The sequence below is a fragment of the Arachis duranensis genome, chromosome 6, assembly GCF_000817695.3.
Source record: "Arachis duranensis cultivar V14167 chromosome 6, aradu.V14167.gnm2.J7QH, whole genome shotgun sequence".
Classification (NCBI taxonomy): domain Eukaryota; kingdom Viridiplantae; phylum Streptophyta; class Magnoliopsida; order Fabales; family Fabaceae; genus Arachis; species Arachis duranensis.
In genome coordinates, this window is record NC_029777.3 from 57,847,650 (window position 1) to 57,862,971 (window position 15,322).

The 15,322-nt window shown below is 35.8% G+C and overlaps 1 non-coding gene across 1 annotated transcript; it reads right to left on the reverse strand.

Annotated features, from left to right (window-relative positions):
* Window positions 1–6,529: 6,529 nt before the first annotated feature.
* On the reverse strand, window positions 6,530–6,637 carry LOC127740253 (small nucleolar RNA R71). The gene has a single exon (XR_008000934.1). It is a non-coding gene; the product is annotated as a small nucleolar RNA R71 (small nucleolar RNA).
* Window positions 6,638–15,322: the final 8,685 nt, after the last annotated feature.

Consider the following 15,322-nt stretch of genomic DNA (forward strand, 5'->3'; position numbering starts at 1 on the left):
AAACCAAGACGTTGTTTTATTGCTTGATTATTAAGTGTTTTAATTGAAAGTGAAGTTGTACCCATGTTAGTCTAGTTGCTTGTAAACATAGCAATTTTGATTCACTTGCTGTATGTTTGCTTTTATGTTTTCTAGCTTGTTTTGCTTGCTAAGGATTGCACTTCAATCATTGCACTATATCTTAATTGTATTCTTGATCTCCAACGTTCAATAAAAAGAAAATACTATTGATGGGTGAAAAATAGATTTCCACACAAAACTCACCGGCAAGTGTACCGGGTCGCATCAAATAGTAATAACTCACAAGACTGAGGTCGTTCCCACAGGAATCGATGGATCAAGCAACTTTAATGGGTGATTAGTTTAGTCAAGCTAACATTGGTGAATTGGATGAAATTGAACTGGAAGAAAGTAAATTGCAATCAATTGTAAATTGCAGAAAGTAAAGTGAACATAAGCTTAATTGGCAGAAGCTTAAAGAGCAAGAAAAGTAAATTGCATCAAATATAAAAGGGGCTGGGTGCTGGAAATTAAAGAAAGCAGTAAAGCAAGCAATTGAAGAGATCTTGAGAATAAGTGATTGGAAATTTGAATTGCAGGAAGAGTAAATTCAGATCACAGCAAGAATTGTAAAATGAAGAACAATTGCAAAAGAATTAGATTGCATGAAAGTAAATTCAGATTTGCAGCAAGCTCAATTGTAAAGTTGTAGAATGTAAATGTGCAGAAGAGTAAATCAAGCTCAATGAAGATGAAACTGTGAAATTGAATTGCAAGACTTAAAATGTAAAAGTGCAGAAAAATTAAAGTGTTTCAAAGAGAGCTCTTTATTCTACTCCTACTCATATTGCTCTCTAACAGAGCCAGCCTTTTTTATGAAACAAAAATGATGCCTTATATAGTCTTTACAAAAATGAAAAATGAAATTGAAATTGAAAATAAATTAAAATTAAATAAAATTCCTAATCTAGCTTGTTCTTGTGCGTTTGAGTGATGATGTGGGCTTTGCTTGATTTGGATTTGAAGAGAGATTGGTCTGGTTAGCCTTGGTTCAATTGGTTTGCAGGCATGGGTCAAGGTTGCTTGGTTCAAATTGGTTTGGTGCGTGGGAACCTTCCAGGGGAGCGCTCGGTTAACTAAGGCAATGCAGCACTATGAACCTTGGCCCAGGCTACGAGCCAAGCCTTCTTTCATAGTGCTCGGTTACTTATTTAAACGTAGCGCTACTAGCTTTGGGTGAGACTCCCCCTTCGAATCCTAGCACTCCCATTTGTGCCAATTCCCTTGCACACTAGCGCTCAGTTAGATAAGTTAACTTAGCGCCCTTGTTTGCTTGCTCTTGTTCCCTTCTTCGAATCTTGGTGAAGCCATTTTGGCCAACCTCCTTGCTAAACCTTGTAGTGCTCCTTCCTTCCTAGTACAAGGTCCCCATTTCGAATCTTGGCTCCACCTTTCATGAGGAGCCCGATAAAGTTAACAAAGTTAACCGAGCACTATTGGTTTTGCCTTGTTTTCTTTGGTTCTTTGTAGCGCTCGGTTAAATCACCCAATGTAGCGCCTTGGCCTTGCTCCCTTGGCTTTGGATTAGCACTCAAATAGAGAGCGCTGCGCTCAATAAGAGAGCGCTACACCCTTGCTTTCTTGATGCCCCTTAGGTGCGCGCCACGCTTTTGTGTCTTGGGTCATGCTTTTAAAAGCGTGGCCTAAGGCTCCAAAGTGTGCTTCAATTCCAAAGTGTGCCCAAAATTCCTCTTTTCTTCTTTTTAGCTTATTTTGTGCTTTTTTTGCTTCTTTTTTCACTTATTTTCTACAAAATTTATAAAATTAAAAGATCCAGAAAATATATCATTTAAGCACAAAAGAATGCAATATTTAAGCACTAATTATCAATTTCTTGTATGAAAAAGAATAGAAAAATATGACATGATGACATGTGATCACAACACCAAAATTAAACCTTGCTTGTCCCCAAGAAAGAAAAGAATCATGCAATAAAGATTGACAATCCAAGGTAAGAAGAATGGCAACTCAATGTTCATAGTAGGCTAGTTTCCTATGCATGCTACAATCACAAAAGAAATGTAAATGATTGATGCTTCTATCTAGCTCATTTTATGAACTCTTTTCCTTATGTTTCTTCCTTGAAACAAGCTTTTGATTCTCTTATTAGCTTCTCTTTTTGGGTGCTTTGCCCCATGAGTTGATAACAAAGCTACAACTCTAAATGCTTTGTTTTCAAGTATTACCACTTGATACATAAGCACCACAAGCATTTAATTAGTAGACTTTCTTAAGTTTATTTGTTTCTTCTCTTTATCCTCTAATCATTGATGCTCAGAGCCTTGAGCTTTGAGGGAGTGCATTTGCACTTGAGCCTAACCTTGACTCTAAGTGTTTTGTTTTCAAGCTTTTTGCTTGATACATAAACACCACAAGTACTTAACAAATGAATTGTCATTGGTACTCAGAGCCTTTAGCTTTCTCATTCTTTCCCTTTTTCTTTTCTTGACTTATTTGCATTTGCTTCTTCATGGTTTTCATGATTTCAAAAGATTTCACAAAATGTCCTAGATGAAAACTTCAATTAAATAAAATCTAATGCAATTGAGCAACAATTAGTCATACTAGCCTTCCAATACTTGTATGCTCATGCTTAATTCTTCTTTAATGACCTTGTTTGTTTATGATCATGACACTTTGTTGCTTTTGAACTCATAGAATTCAAGTTGGTAGTCATGATGCCACAACAAGATGTTACAAATCAAAATTCAAGCTATGTTTATTCATACCACACATGCATACAGAGAAGATAAAGACAATCATACAATTTAAAGTTCTGGAAACAAATGAGAGGAAAAGGAACTTTACAACCTTATAATTCATCTTCTCTATTGTTGTCTGATGAGCGGATAATTTATACGCTTTTTGACATTGTTTTTAGGTAGTTTTTAGTAGGATCTAGCTACTTTTAGGGATTTTTTATTAGTTTTTATGCTAAATTCACATTTCTGGACTTTACTACAAGTTTGTATGTTTTTCTATGATTATAGGTATTTTCTGGCTGAAATTGAGGGACCTGAGCAAAAATCTGATACATGCTGAAAAAGGACTACTGATGCTGTTCGATTCTGACCTCCCTGCACTCGAAATGTATTTTCTGGCGCTACAGAACTTCAAATAGCACGCTCTCAACGGTGTTGCAAAGTAGACATTCAGAGCTTTCCAGCAATATATAATAGTCTATACTTTATTCATGATTAGACGATGGAAACTGGCGTTCAACGCCAGTTCCATGCTGCATTCTGGAGTCAAACGCCAGAAACATGTAACAAACCAGAGTTAAACACCAAAAACACGTTACAACTTGGCGTTTAACTCCAAAAGAAGCCTCTGCACGTGTAAAGCTCAAGCTCAGCCCAAGCACACACCATGTGGGCCCCGGAAGTGGATTTCTGCATCAATTACTTATTTCTATAAACCTTAGTAACTAGTCTAGTATAAATAGGACATTTTATTATTGTATTAGACATCTAGGATTTTACATCTTTGATCACGTTTTGGGGGGCTGGTCATTCGACCATGCTTGGACTATCACTTATGTATTTTCAACGGTGGAGTTTCTACACACCATAGATTAAGGGTGTGGAGCTTTGCTGTACCTCGAGTTTCAATGCAAAGTACTACTATTTTCTATTCAATTCATGCTTATTCTTATTCTAAGATATTCGCTGCCCTTTAACCTACATCCGTGACACTCATCATCATCCGTCCCTATGAATGCGTGATTGACAACCACTTAGACGGAGCACATATATCTTGGATTCCTTAATCAGAATCTTCGTGGTATAAGCTAGAATTATTGGCGGCCATTCTTGAGAATCCAGAAATTGTAAACCTTGTCTGTGGTATTTCGAGTAGGATTCAGGGATTGAATGACTGTGACGAGCTTTAAACTCGCGATTGTTGGGCGTGGTGACAGACGCAAAAGAATCAATGGATTCTATTCTGATATGATCGAGAACCGACAGATGATTAGTCATGCTGTGACAGAACATTTGGACTATTTTCACTGAGTGGATGGGATGTAGCCATTGACAACGGTGATGCCCTACATACAGCTTGCCATGGAAAGGAGTAAGAAGGATTGGATGAAAGCAGTAAGAAAGCAGAGATTTACAAGATTTACATAAGTATCTCTATCCTTATTTTATGCTTTAATTATTATTATTTTTTGAAAACCACTATAACTATTTGAATCCGCCTAACTGAGATTTACAAGATGACCATAGCTTGCTTCATACCAACAATCTCCGTGGGATCGACCCTTATTCACGTAAGGTATTACTTGGACGACCCAGTGCACTTGCTCATTAGTTGTGCGGAGTTGTGACAAAGTGTGATTCACGTTTGAGAGCGCTACCAAGTCTTTGGCGCCATTGTTGATGATCACAATTTTGTGCACCAAGTTTTTGGCGCCGTTGCCAGGGATTGTTGAGTTTGGACAACTGACGGTTCATCATATTGCTCAGATTAGGTAATTTTCTTTTCAAAAAGTTTTAAAAAATCTTTCAAAAATTTTTTTCTTTGTTTTCATTTTTTCCAGAAAGTAATTTTCGAAAGAAATCCAAAAAAATTAGAAAATCATAAAATCAAAAATATTTTTTGTGTTTCTTGTTTAAGACTAGTGTCAATTTTTACGTTTGGTGTCAATTGCATGTTTTTAATAACTTTTGCATTTTTCGAAAAACTCATGCATGGTGTTCTTCATGATCTTTAAGTTGTTCTTGATAAGTCTTCTTGTTTGATCTTTAAATTTTATTGTCTTGTGTCTTTTGGTGTTTTTCATATGCATTTTTGCATTCATAGTGTCTAAGCATTGAAAATTTCTAAGTTTGGTGTCTTGCATATTTTTCTTTTCTTGAAAATTTTTCAAAAATAAGTCTTGATGTTCATCTTGATCTTCAAAGTGTTCTTGGTGTTCATCTTGACATTCATAGTGTCCTTGCATGCATCATGTGTTTTGATCCATAATTTTTTTTGTTTTGGGTCATATTTGTGTTTTTCTCTCTCATCATTAAAAATTTAAAAAAATAAAAAAAATATCTTTCCATCTTTTACTCATAAATTTCGAAAATTTGAGTTGACTTAGTCAAAATTTTTTAAAACTTAGGTATTTCTCATAAGTCAAGTCAAATTTTCAATTTTAAAAATCTTATCTTTTCAAAATCTTTTTCAAAATCAAATCTTTTTCATTTTTCTTTTATGATTTTCGAAAATTTGAAAACATTTTTCAAAAATCTTTTTCTTAATTTTATCTTTATTTTCGAAAATTATACTAACAATTAATGAGATTGATTCAAAAATTTGAAGTTTATTACTTTCTTGTTAAGAATGGTTCAATCTTTAAATTCTAAAATCATATCTTTTAGTTTCTTGTTAGTCAATTAATCAATTTTAATTTTAAAAATAAAATCTTTTTCAAAATATATTTTCTAACTATATCTTTTTCAAATCATATCTTTTTCAAAATCAATTTCAAAAATCTTTTCTAACTTCTTATCTTTTCAAAATTGATTTTCAAATCTTTTTCAACAAACTAATTGACTTTTTATTTGTTTCTTATCTTTTTCAAAACGACCTAACTACTTTTCTCTCTCTAATTTTCGAAAATCATCTCCCTCTTTTTCAAAATTCTTTTAATTAATTAATTGTTTCAAATTTTAATTTTAATTTTATTTCTTCTCTTCATTTTCAAAAATCACTAACCCCTTTTTCAAAATTAATTTTCGAAAACTCTTCTCTCTCATCTCTTTCTATTTATTTATTTATCTACTAACACTTCACTTCTACTCAAGAATTCGAACTTAATCTTCCCCCTTGTGTTTGGATTCTTACCTTTTTCTTCTCTTTTTTTTTTCTTCTTCTACTAACATAAAGGAATTTCTCTACTGTGGTAAAGAGAATCCCTATTATTCTTTTTTGTTCCCTTCTTTCTCATATGAGCAGGATAAAGGACAAGAATATTCTTGTTGAAGCAGATCCTGAACTTGAAAGGACTCTGAAGAGGAAACTAAGAGAAGCTAAATTACAACAATCCAAAGACAACCTTACAGAAATTTTTGAAAAGGAAGAGGAGATGGCAGCCAAAAATAATAATACAAGGATGATGCTTGGTGATTATACTATAATTACTTCCAAATTTGATGGAAGAAGCATGTCAATCCATGCCATTGGAGCAAATAAGTTTGAGCTGAAACCTCAACTAGTTGCTCTACTGCAACAGAACTACAAGTTCCATGGACTTCCATCAGAAGATCCCTACCAGTTTTTAATTGAGTTCTTGCAGATCTGTGAGACTGTTAAGACTAATGGAGTAGATCCTGAAGTCTACAGGCTCATGCTTTTCCCTTTTGCTGTAAGAGACAAAGCTAAAACATGGTTGGACTCACAACCTAAAGATAGCCTGGACTCTTGGGATAAGCTGGTCACGGCCTTCTTGGCTAAGTTCTTTCCTCTTCAAAAGCTGAGCAAGCTTAGAGTGGATGTTCAGACCTTTAAACAAAAAGATGGTGAATCCCTCTATGAAGCTTGGGAAAGATACAAGCAGATAACCAAAAGGTGTCCTTCTGACATGCTTTCAGAGTGGACCATTCTGGATATATTCTATTATGGTCTATCTGAGTTCTCCAAGATGTCACTGGACCATTCTGCAAGTGGATCCATTTACCTAAAGGAAACGCCTACATAAGCTCAAGAACTTATTGACATGGTTGCAAATAACCAATTCATGTACCCTTCTGAGAGGAATTCTGTGAGTAATGGGATGCCTCAAAGGAAGGGAGTTCTTGAGATTGATGCTTTGAATGCCATATTAGTTCAGAATAAAATGTTAACTTCACAAGTCAATATGATTTCTCAGAGTCTGAATGGATGGCAAAATGCATCCAACAGTACTAAAGAGGCATCTTCTAAAGAAGAAGCTTTTGATCCTGAAAACCCTGCAATGGCAGAGGTAAATTACATGGGTGAACCCTATGGGAACATCAATACTTCTTCATGGAGAAATCATCCAAATTTCTCATGGAAGGATCAACAAAAGCCTCAAAAGGCTTTAATAATGGTGGAAGAAACAGGCTCAGCAATAGCAAGCCTTTTCCATCACATTCTCAGTAACAGATAGAAAATTCTGAGCAGAGAACCTCTAGCTTAGCAAATATAGTCTCTGATCTGTCTAAGGCCACTTTAAGTTTCATGAGTGAAACAAGGTCCTCCATCAGAAATTTGGAGGCACAAGTAGGCCAGCTGAGTAAGAAAGTCACTAAAACTCCTCCTAGTACTCTCCCAAGCAATACTGAAAAAAATCCAAAAAGAGAGTACAAGGCCATTGATATAATCAAAATGGCTGAAGCTAGAGAGGAATGGGAGGATGTGAATCCCAATGAGGAAGACCTCATGGGACGTCTCCCAGACAAGAAGGAGTTCCCTATTGAGGATCCAAAGGAATCTGAGGCTCATATAGAGACCATAGAGATTCCATTAAACCTCCTTCTGCCATTCATGAGCTTTGAAAACTATTCTTCCTCTGAAGAGGTTGAAGATGTAACTGGAGAGCAAGTTGCTCAATATCTAGGAGCCATCATGAAGCTGAATGCCAAGTTGTTTGGTAATGAGACTTGGGAAGATCAATCTCCTTTGCTTATTAGTGAACTAGATGCATGGGTTCAGCAAACTTTACCTGAAAAGAAACAAGATCCTGGTAAATTCTTAATACCCTGTACCATGGGCATCATGACCTTTGAGAAGGCTCTGTGTGACCTGGGGTTAGGTATAAATCTTATGCCACTCTCTGTAATGGAAAAACTAAGAATCTTTGAGGTACAGGCTATCACATTCTCATTACAGATGGCAGACAAGTCAGTAAGACAAGCTTATGGATTGGTAGAGGACGTATTAGTGAAGGTTGAAGGCCTTTATATCCCTGCTGATTTTATAATCATAGACATTAGGAAGGAGGAGGATGAATGCATCATCCTTGGAAGACCCTTCCTAGCTATAATAGGAGCTGTGATTGATGTTGACAGAGGAGAGCTAGTCCTTCAATTGAATAGGGACTACCTTGTGTTTAAAGCTCAAGGATACTCCTCTGCAACGATGGAGAGGAAGCATGAAAAGCTTCTCTCAATTAGAGTCAAACAAAGCCCCCACATTCAAACTCTAAGTTTGGTGTTGGGAGTCCACAACATTGACCTGATCACCTGTGAGGCTCCACGAGAGCCCACTATCAAGCTATTGACATTAAAGAAGCGCTTATTGGGAGGCAAACCAATTTTTCTTTATTTATATTTTTATTGTTCTTTTATGTTTTCTTAGGTTCATGATCATGCGGAGTCACAAAACAATTACTAAAATTAAAAACAGAATCAAAAACAGCAGAAGAAACAGCTCACCCTGGGGGAAGAGCTTACTGGCGTTTGAACGCCAGTAAGGAGCATCTGGCTGGCATTCAACGCCAGAATAGAGCATGAATCTGGCGTTGAACGCTAGAAACAAGCAACAATATGGTGTTTAAATGCCAGGATTACACCCTTAGGAGAGCTGGCATTCAACGCCAGAAACATGCTGCAGATTGGCGTTGAACGCCCAAAACAAGCATAGAACTGGCGTTTAACGCCAGAAACAAGCATCAATCTGGAGTTAAACGCCAGGATTGCATGTAGAGGGCATTTTACACGCCTAATTAGAGGAGCCCGATAAAGTTAACAAAGTTAACCGAGCGCTATTGATATTGCCTTGTTTTCTTTGGTTCCTTATAGCGCTCGGTTAAATCACCCAACGTAGCACCTTGGCCTTGCTCCCTTGGCTTTGGACTAGCGCTCAAATAGAGAGCACTGCGCTCAATAAGAAAGCGCTGCACCCTTGCTTTCTTGATGCCCCTTAGGTGAGCGCATGCTTTTGTGTCTTGGGTCACGCTTTTAAAAGCGTGGCCTAAGGTTCCAAAGTGTGCCACAATTCCAAAGTCTAACTAAAATTCCTCTTTTCTTATTTTTTGCTTATTTTTTGATTTTTTTGCTTCTTTTTTCACTATTTCCTACAAAATTTATAAAATTAAAAGATCAAGGAAATATACCATTTAAGCACAAAAGAATGCAATATTTAAGCACTAATTATCAATTTCTTGTATGAAAAAGCATAGAAAAATATGACATGATGACATGTCATCAACTATGAACAGAGAAGAGTAAAGTCCAATTTTGCAGAAGATGAATAAAGTCCTAGGATGTGTGGTGGTATATGCTAACCAGTAGGTTCACAAATAAGGTTGAAGGTTAGAGCATCTTCTTAAGTATAAGCTTGGTATGTATTCTATGAGACGTATGAGAATAAAAAGATCCTTGAAAAAAGAAAGAAAATGAAAAAGAAGAAGAAAGTAAAAAAGAGCAATCAATTAGGCTTGGCACCAATGGCTTGAACCCTTAGATAGATGTCCGTGATGCTTTTGTACAAAGATATGCTTGGATGACTAGGTTCTAAGGGGAGCTTTATCACTTGGTAACTTAGGTTAACTAACCCGGGATTATCAACCAAAAGTTCACTATCAAGAGCAACTTTGTTACAAAGCATTAAACAACCCAAAGAGGTGTTGGGCACCAATGTCTTAAGGATGAACTACAAGTCATGTGCCTGTGGTGTATATGTGTTAAGAAAAGGCTTGAGCAAGTAAGTCCTCAGGGGAGCTTCAACACCTAGAACCTTGAACCAACTGGTTCGGGAGTTTTGATTGAAAACTTATCATAAAGAGTTGCCTTAACACAAAGCACTAAGCCTCAAAAGTAATAAGCCTCTGACAAGAAGAAAAGAAAAACAAAAATTTTAAGCTAAGGATCAAAGAATAAAGGGGTCTCGCAGATGACAAAAAAGTTAATACATAAGAGAATGTTATAACCTAGAAGCCAAAAAGACTATAAACCTGAAGATGTCATGCATGCAAACCCCATGAACCAGGAATGAAGGTTTCTCAACAAGGACCTATACTTCTTTGTGTTTTCATTTCTTTTCTTATATTTTACCATTTGCTTAGGGACAAGAAATATTTAAGTTTGGTATTGTGATGCATGGGCATCTTGGCTAGTTTCACAAGCCATTTTCATTAAGTTTTAACCAAATTTCATGCATTACCATCAGCAATAAGCAAGCATTTGGATGAATTATCTTTGCATGTCTTGATTCATCAAACATTAGTGAATAACAGTAATTTTCATGAAATTAATACAAGAACTAATAATGTAACGAATGATGAAATATCTTGTGATTATTAACAAAATAGCAAGCTTTGATGCACTTGTTTGATGATAAGCATGGCAAGAAGAAGCAGAGTGAAGGTGTTACCAACGTTGGCAATGACGGCAACAATGTCAGTATCAACGTTGCCAACACTGGTAACGCTAGCAACAACGCCAGCTTAAGAAGGAACCAAGGGTGTTGCCACCGTTGGCAACGTTGGTAACAACGCCAGCATCAATATTACCAATGCTGGTAACGCCAGCACTAATGCCACTTCCAAGGGCGTTGCCAACGCTGATAACGCCAGTGATAACGCCCGGATAGGAGTATTATAGCATTGGTAATGCTAACGCTGCCTCAATAACATCTTCGACCATGCACAAAGCAGAAATTGGATGATTTGGGGAGGCATGCGTACACACGTGCGTACACATATATAGAAGATAGAATTATCAATGCTGGCAACACTGAAAAGGGTCTGGGCATTTTCCTAAATTGAGGCCAAAGACCCACATCCAGAGACTTGAAGAATCATTTGAAGTTAGAGAAGTAGTATAAATAAGTGAATTTTTTAACTTCAAAGTACACAATAGGATCCAGAAGCTTAGAGTAGATCACTACACTTTACATGTTTCTTACTTGTACTTAGTTGGATTTTTACTTTTCAAGAAATTTGAATTTCTTTCAAGTTTTTTGAGAGCAATGATCAACTAAACTTCCACTCATTAGGGGGAGGAGCTCTGTTCTAATTCCAATGAATTAATGAAATTCTTTTTCTCAATCTGATTGTTGTTATCTCAGGGAAAGCTTTTGTGCTTCAAAGATCCAATCACTATCGAGAGGGGAGTTGGATCTACTTGAATCTCTATGTGAGCCTTGAGAAAGGGATCATAGAATTCAGTTTGAGGCTTCTCCCTCATAACTCTTTTGATCAATACATTCTTAGTTGTTACGTGACATATAACCTCTTTGAATAGATATCCTAAGAGTTGTGTGGCTTGTGGATTAGAAATTGAGCTTAACCTCTTCTCATGAAAAATTAGATCAAGAGATTGGCAATTGATTATGTTAAGAGAAAATGATTTGCCAAGAGATTGGAATTCAATTATTTACAATCCGCAATAGATCTACTTCATATGATTGCGAAGGAAGTTGAGACCCATTGATTCATGAAGGATCATAATATCTTCGATCCCTAATGAATCTTTTCCATTATATTTCTTCCCTTTAATTCTTATATGTTTCTAGTTTCCTTAATGCCCATTACCCCAATTCCCTTTACATTTACACAATCTACGTTTCCTTTCCATTTAAATTCTAGCACTTAATCCTTTCAATTTAAGTTCCTACCCGTTTGATTTTTGGCAATCTAAGTTTCTGCTGTTTTTCTTTCCAGTTATTTACCTTCAGTTTTATTTTTAGTCATTTAAATTCAAGTGCTCTTTATTCTTCTGCAATTTATTTGTTGTGTTACATATAAAAAAATCATTAAAATTGACTATTTAACTAGAATGGCCACTAAACTAAAGTTGCTTAATCCTTCAATCCTCGTGGGATTAACCTCACTCTTGTGAGTCTTATTACTTGATACGACCCGGTATACTTGCCAGTAGTTATACGGATAAACCTCCATAAAGGAGCTGTCCTTCAAGTTAATGACGGTAAAGAAGTGCTTGTTGGGAGGCAACCCAACCATATATATCCTATGGTTCACTTCCACTTTCTTTTGTTTTTCTTTCATTTATTTGAGTTTGATTTCATACTAAGTTATTTTCTACTTATTTTCCTAGTTTTTCTCATTTATCTAACATTTATGATCATGTATAGAACTCAGAATAGAAACAGAAGATCTCAGTAGGAAAAACAACACATCCTGGAGGATTCCTAGTGCAGAATTTATAACCCACAAACTAATCGGCAAGTGCACCGGGTCATACCAAGTAGTACCTGGGGTGAATGAGGGTCAATCCCATGAGGATTGATGGACTAAGCAACAGTGATTGAATGATTTACTTAGTTAGACAAATAGAAAAGATTGTTTGAGTCTGAATTGCATTAAATAGTAAATTCAGAGAATTAATAAAGCAAGCAGTAAATTGGTGTGAAAATTATATGAGAAAACAGTTAAGGTTTTCAGAGATGTTTATTTTTCGGATTAACTTTTCTTACCAACTATTTTAATCATGCAAGATTCAATTCATGGCAAACTATATGTGACTAAACCGTAATTCCTTAGACCTTTTTAGTCTCCTCTAACCTTCATCAACTACCAATTCTTTGGTCACTTGATTCCGATTAGAGGGTTAAGTTCAAAACTAGTTTATTGCCACAAAAACCCTAATTATCACGAAATAAGAGGAATGTATGTCACATATCCTGTTAAGTCTAGATAATTAGAAATTTTAGGGCAATTCTTTTCAAGTTGTTGTTCAAGTAAATTAGAATAAGGGTCATACTTCCGTTCCACCCAGATTCATAAGACGAATAACGAAAACAAATTCTTGAAAATAAAATCAAAATATTAATTAAAATAGAAAAATAATAGTATCAATCCATACAATAAACAGAGCTCCTAACCTTAATAGTGGAGGTTTAGTTGCTCATAGCTTAGAGAGAAAACAAGGATTCTGAAAAACTATAATTTGCAGAATGAGGTAAGGGAGAAAAGAAGAGACCGAAGGACTGATTCTTTTCCCTTTTTATATCTAATCCTAATTATTGTAAAATATATTTTCTAAAACTAAATAATATATTTTCCTATTTATAAATAAAATAAAGTTCTAAATCAAAACTAAATTATGTCTTTGTTGAAGCCCCGATGAATGTGGGGACCACTGCAAATCATTGAGCTGGCGCCTAACTTCCCCAATGTGAAGTTAGACTTGGAGATGGCCAAATGCAATTGAGAAGTGCTCTTTGTCTTGGCGCCTAATGAAAGAGCATTTTCTTATAAAATAATGAGAATTCATAGTGACAAGAGAAAATAAAACAAACACTAATAAGAACTAACTCCTAAAGCAAGCAAAAACTAACAAAGAAGCATATTTGCAATATCAACATATATACAATATCCAATAACATAGAACCTTTGCAATTTCCTGGCAACGGCGCCAAAAATTTGAAAGAGCATTTTCGTATGGTTAGGAATTTCACACAAAATAATTCCTGTTGATAGTATAGTTCCTAACCAACTAACAATGCTCAAACCAAATTTTAATATTTTGGTTGTCACAAAGTTCAACCCCAATAAAAATTAACCGAAGTATTCAAACCTCGGATCGTCTCACAAGAAATCGCAATGAAGTGATCAATTATTGGCTATGAAGAACAAGGGGGTTTGATTTGGTAAAAGGGCAAGAGAATAAATGGCAAAAAAATAAAGCAAACAAATAAAGAAAGCAATTAATAAAGAGAGACATTCATGGCAAGGATTGAGAATATAGGTATTCTATCCTAGTCACTAATAACAATAATTAACAAGAATTTATCCTATTTAGTCAACTCGAACAATAGACGAAAGTACAATGTTATCTTCACGTGAGAGAAAGTCAAATAAGACTAGTTAATCTCAATCCAAAAATCCTAATCAACTAACTAATCACCATTCTAAATTGGGTATTAATGACTCAAGATTGCCCAAAATCTCTTTCCAAGCCAAGAATGCTCAAAAAGCTATTCTAGCATCCAACCAAGCATTACACTTGGAAGGCATAAAAGGAAAGCATAACAAAATTGCAAGAATAATAAATCTAACAACTACCCAATTGCAAGGAAACAATAACAATAACTCAAATTAACAATAAAAGAACATCAAACATCAAATTGCATTAAGTGAAATCCAAATCCATCATGAGCATTCATAAAACTAAAGAGAGGCATAAAAGGAAAATTAACACTACAAACTAAGAGAATGAAGGAGTAGAAACAAGAAATCGTAAAGGAAACAAGATGAAAACAAGAAATTGAACTTAGATCTAAGATGCAAAATAAACCTAAGAACCCTAATTTTAGAGAGAAGAGGGAGCCTCTCTCTCTAGAAAACTAACCTACGTGATGCTATCCTACCATTAATTGCTACCCCTTTGCCCCAACTTGAAATCTGCATGAAATAGCCTTAGGGATGAGCTGGATTTGGGCATGGGCAGATCAGAAATTGCCCCCAGCATTTTCACTTTAATGAGGTCACGTGCCAGCTGTGACGCGTACGCATGGGCCACGCATACGCCTGGGTCACGCGTATGCAGCGCCTGGCGACCTCATCTTCATGCTTGCGCGTTATGCCACGCGTGCGCGTCGATGTATGCCCTCCAAATCCTTATTTTTCCATGAATTCTCCAGCTTGCATGATTTCTCTTCACTTCTTCCATCCAATACTTGCGTTATGAACCTAAAATTACTCAACAAATACATCAAGGCATCGAATGGAATTAAAGTGAATTAAAATCACCAATTTAAGGGCCTAAAAAGCATGTTTTCACTCTTAAGCGCAAAATTAGGGAGAATTACAAAACCATGCTATTCCATTGAATAAATGTGAAATAAATTGATAAAATCTCCTAAATTAAGCACAAGATAAACCACAAAATTGGGTTTATCACCTAACTTCAGGATTTTGAAGTTAGGCGCCACCCTGGCAGCAAGTAGTTGAAGCTTAGTTCTTCTTCTAGCGCCTAACTTGGGAAAGGCCAAATTAGGCACCAGTATGGCCAAGCATTCTGGAGAAGAAGTGTATAAAATTATAATAGTTGGAAAGCTCTGGAAGTTAGCTTTCCAATGCCACTAGAATCACATCAATTTGATCTCTGTAGCTCATGTTATTCCTATTGGAGTGCAAGGAGGTCAAGGTTGACAACATCATTGACTTTCATCTCTTCTTCAAAAACTCAATCAAATCCATCCAAATGCTACCTGAAATAAATAGAATTACACACAACTCAAAGTAGCATTCAAAGTGACCAAAAAGTTTCTAAATCTTGATTAAAATTACAAATTCGAATGCAAAATTCACTAGGAAAAGATGGGAAAGATGCTCGCGCATCAC